Below are 5,000 nucleotides of genomic sequence, written 5' to 3'. Positions count from 1 at the left end.
GTAGCCGTTTCTCAGGCTCCCTCTCCGGAATCGAACCCTGATTCCCCGTTACCCGTTACAACCATGGTAGGCGCAGAACCTACCATCGACAGTTGATAAGGCAGACATTTGAAAGATGCGTCGCCGGTACGAGGACCGTGCGATCAGCCCAAAGTTATTCAGAGTCACCAAGGCAAACGGACCGGACGAGCCGACCGATTGGTTTTGATCTAATAAAAGCGTCCCTTCCATCTCTGGTCGGGACTCTGTTTGCATGTATTAGCTCTAGAATTACCACAGTTATCCAAGTAACGTGGGTACGATCTAAGGAACCATAACTGATTTAATGAGCCATTCGCGGTTTCACCTTAATGCGGCTTGTACTGAGACATGCATGGCTTAATCTTTGAGACAAGCATATGACTACTGGCAGGATCAACCAGGGAGCTGCGTCAACTAGAGCTGAGCAGCCGGCCGCCCGGGAGTGTGTCCCGGGGGCCCGCGCGAACACGCAAGCGTCCGCTCAATTATTCTGCAAACAGGAGGAGGCTGAGCTCCCCTGCACCATACACCTCGAAACCCTCTCAGGTCCCGGCGGCGCGCAGCGCCGTCCTAAGTACTTGGTCGGGTTCGAGAGAGGCGCAATCGCCCGGAGTTTGGCGAGTAGACGCTTTAGGTGCGACCACCCGTGCTCCCAACTGAGCTTGCCGCTGCCGACAGAGGCCCGGGAGCGTGCTGTCGTGGCATTGCCGGCGGGAGACAACACGCGCCACCTACGGTGACCGGCAGCTCCAACGCCAGCGCCACAGAAGGACAAAAGCCCCACTTGGGTGCCGAAGCGAACTCTCCCAGCACAGCGCACGCGCCAACACGTCCGCACAGCTGCGATACAAACCACCTGCGAGAACCGCAGAGGCGACCGAGCAGCAGACGGCGTCGCGGCGCCGAGCGCCGGGCGGCGGCGCATCCTCAGCGCACACAGTCCTCAATCGGACCAGCACACTGCAGATGTCCACCGCGCTTCGCACCGGGCCCGCGAGGACCTACTTTGGCCGCACGGCGCCGCGTGCAGGGTGCGCCGGCGCGCAGCTGCGCCGCCTGCCGCCTCCGTCGGCCGGCGCGCCTGCCACTGGCCGCCCCCACCAGCCGGCTGTAGCGCGTGCGCCCACGCACCGCACGGCCAACACGCCGGGAGGCCCCCCCTCACCGGCCGGGGACGGTCCCACCCAGCCACCGCCGCGTATCGCTTCACACCCACATGCCATTCACGTTCGTGGGCATGGTGGGTATCGCTGCAACAACCGGTTGGTAGCTCAACCGATCGTCGCCATCACTGATTCACCCCTAGCGAGAACAACCGCACCACAACGGTTTACCAGTTGTTCATTTGCGTAACGTCACCAGCAAACGTAGGCGTCCATCGCCATTTGCAAATTCAACGATTGTTGCATGCCTGTGTCAGGTGTCACGACACACTGTCTGCCCACATACACGCAACAACATGTCCACGCTTAGCGAACACGTGGAAGGTGGCCCCCGTACGTATGCGATGTCCATTGCGCGAACGACTGTCAACCGGCCTCTGTCGCATGTCGCAGATGTGGAACGCAGTGCACCGTGCTATCACGGTGTGTGAGAAGAGACGACTACGTCTGACAACACGCGCCACTACATCAACAGACGGCTCATGCTGATCGCCATCCAGGGCATACCACACTGCAATCCAGCTCTTATAGGGAGACGACACGTAGCTGAGTGCACAACATTTGGACCGCATGGTTCGCCGTTGTTGGCGCAGTCGTTGTACGGTCACATGTACCACGATGTATCATTCAGTACATGAGGACCAATGTGCAGTACAGTGTGTGATTTGGACGTACAACATCAGCGGACAGTTGACACAGGCCGTACCACAGCGTAGGCTAAGTGCTTCGCCATGCGAATGCCAATGAACAACTGCAAATGCCAATGAACAACTGCAAAGGGCATTGAGCATGTACGTCCTGCTGCCATCCACATTACAGTGTATAGCTGCAAGGTGTTTAACATGAAGCGATACACTGGGGACCGGGCAGTGCGAGTAGCAAACTATATTGCGGGGGTTGCAGTTAGGCAACACTACACTAATTTAACGCGTCGTATGACAATTACAGAGCAGGTTAAGGCCCAACGTGTGTTGGGTTAAGGCCCAACGTGTGTTGGGTTAAGGCCCAACGTGTGTTGGGTTAAGGCCCAACGTGTGTTGGGTTAAGGCCCAACGTGTGTTGGGTTAAGGCCCAACGTGTGTTGGGTTACGTTAAGGGGCAATGTGGGTTACGTTAAGGGGCAATGTGGGTTACGTTAAGGGGCAATGTGGGTTACGTTACGGCGCAATATAGGTTACGTTACGGCGCAATATAGGTTACGTTAAGGGGCAATGTGGGTTACGTTACGGCGCAATATAGGTTACGTTACGGCGCAATATAGGTTACGTTAAGGCGCAATATCGGTTACGTTAAGGCGCAATACAGGTTACGTTAAGGCGCAATACAGGTTACGTTAAGGCGCAATACAGGTTACGTTAAGGCGCAATACAGGTTACGTTAAGGCGCAATACAGGTTACGTTAAGGCGCAATACAGGTTACGTTAAGGCGCAATACAGGTTACGTTAAGGCGCAATACAGGTTACGTTAAGGCGCAATGCAGGTTACGTTAAGGCGCAATGCAGGTTACGTTAAGGCGCAATACAGGTTACGTTAAGGCGCAATGCAGGTTACGTTAAGGCGCAATGCAGGTTACGTTAAGGCGCAATACAGGTTACGTTAAGGCGCAATACAGGTTACGTTAAGGCGCAATACAGGTTACGTTAAGGCGCAATACAGGTTACGTTAAGGCGCAATACAGGTTACGTTAAGGCGCAATACAGGTTACGTTAAGGCGCAATACAGGTTACGTTAAGGCGCAATACAGGTTACGTTAAGGCGCAATACAGGTTACGTTAAGGCGCAATACAGGTTACGTTAAGGCGCAATACAGGTTACGTTAAGGCGCAATACAGGTTACGTTAAGGCGCAATACAGGTTACGTTAAGGCGCAATACAGGTTACGTTAAGGCGCAATACAGGTTACGTTAAGGCGCAATACAGGTTACGTTAAGGCGCAATACAGGTTACGTTAAGGCGCAATACAGGTTACGTTAAGGCGCAATACAGGTTACGTTAAGGCGCAATACAGGTTACGTTAAGGCGCAATACAGGTTACGTTAAGGCGCAATACAGGTTACGTTAAGGCGCAATACAGGTTAGGTTAAGGCGCAATACAGGTTAGGTTAAGGTACGACATAGGTTAGGTTAAGGTACGACATAGGTTAGGTTAAGGTACGACATAGGTTAGGTTAAGGTACGACATAGGTTAGGTTAAGGTACGACATAGGTTAGGTTAAGGTACGACATAGGTTAGGTTAAGGTACGACATAGGTTAGGTTAAGGTACGACATAGGTTAGGTTAAGGTACGACATAGGTTAGGTTAAGGTACGACATAGGTTAGGTTAAGGTACGACATAGGTTAGGTTAAGGTACGACATAGGTTAGGTTAAGGTACGACATAGGTTAGGTTAAGGTACGACATAGGTTAGGTTAAGGTACGACATAGGTTAGGTTAAGGTACGACATAGGTTAGGTTAAGGTACGACATAGGTTAGGTTAAGGTACGACATAGGTTAGGTTAAGGTACGACATAGGTTAGGTTAAGGTACGACATAGGTTAGGTTAAGGTACGACATAGGTTAGGTTAAGGTACGACATAGGTTAGGTTAAGGTACGACATAGGTTAGGTTAAGGTACGACATAGGTTAGGTTAAGGTACGACATAGGTTAGGTTAAGGTACGACATAGGTTAGGTTAAGGTACGACATAGGTTAGGTTAAGGTACGACATAGGTTAGGTTAAGGTACGACATAGGTTAGGTTAAGGTACGACATAGGTTAGGTTAAGGTACGACATAGGTTAGGTTAAGGTACGACATAGGTTAGGTTAAGGTACGACATAGGTTAGGTTAAGGTACGACATAGGTTAGGTTAAGGTACGACATAGGTTAGGTTAAGGTACGACATAGGTTAGGTTAAGGTACGACATAGGTTAGGTTAAGGTACGACATAGGTTAGGTTAAGGTACGACATAGGTTAGGTTAAGGTACGACATAGGGTAGGTTAAGGTACGACATAGGTTAGGTTAAGGTACGACATAGGTTAGGTTACGGTACGACATAGGTTAGGTTACGGTACGACATAGGTTAGGTTACGGTACGACATAGGTTAGGTTACGGTACGACATAGGTTAGGTTACGGTACGACATAGGTTAGGTTACGGTACGACATAGGTTAGGTTACGGTACGACATAGGTTAGGTTACGGTACGACATAGGTTAGGTTACGGTACGACATAGGTTAGGTTACGGTACGACATAGGTTAGGTTACGGTACGACATAGGTTAGGTTACGGTACGACATAGGTTAGGTTACGGTACGACATAGGTTAGGTTACGGTACGACATAGGTTAGGTTACGGTACGATATAGGTTAGGTTACGGTACGATATAGGTTAGGTTAAGGTACACATTGTTGTAAGGAAAGGTTTAATGGGGGGCGGGGCGGGGCGGCCGGTTTGTTGATTGTGATTATAGTAAGTGGATGCCTGCGGCATCATCTGATTTGCCACGTCAGGATGCACCTTTGGCTCATGACAGGCGGCGCTCTCATTCCATGCTTGTGGCAGACCTGTGTCTTTCATTCCTGCCATTGTTTGTGTGCTGTGAGAGGAGGCAGTATTGTGATGTTGGGTGCACCCCTGTGTAGGACATGTGTGGGTGTTGGTGGCTTGGCTGAGCAATGGTGGTTGTCGGGTGGGTGGGATATTCTGTTTTCTGAGTGGACCTCCCAGTCTGGTTATGACAGTGTGGATTGTCTAATGTGGCGGAGAGGATGCACTGGGTGTTGTTCCATGCTGGTGCTTACATATTGTCTGTGTGCGTGTTACAGGCAGA

The 5,000-nt window shown here is 51.0% G+C and overlaps 1 non-coding gene across 1 annotated transcript in view; it reads right to left on the bottom strand.

Annotated features, from left to right (window-relative positions):
- The window catches only part of LOC124570135, a 1,910-nt gene extending 1,485 nt beyond the window's left edge, over positions 1-425 (bottom strand). The window contains exon 1 of the ribosomal RNA XR_006971519.1: positions 1-425. This exon is cut by the window's left edge and continues 1,485 nt beyond it. This is a non-coding gene — a ribosomal RNA (small subunit ribosomal RNA).
- Positions 426-5,000: the final 4,575 nt, after the last annotated feature.

Source organism: Schistocerca americana, unplaced genomic scaffold, assembly GCF_021461395.2.
Source record: "Schistocerca americana isolate TAMUIC-IGC-003095 unplaced genomic scaffold, iqSchAmer2.1 HiC_scaffold_1584, whole genome shotgun sequence".
NCBI classification, from domain to species: Eukaryota; Metazoa; Arthropoda; class Insecta; order Orthoptera; family Acrididae; genus Schistocerca; species Schistocerca americana.
This window is presented reverse-complemented; position numbering and strand designations above follow the sequence as displayed.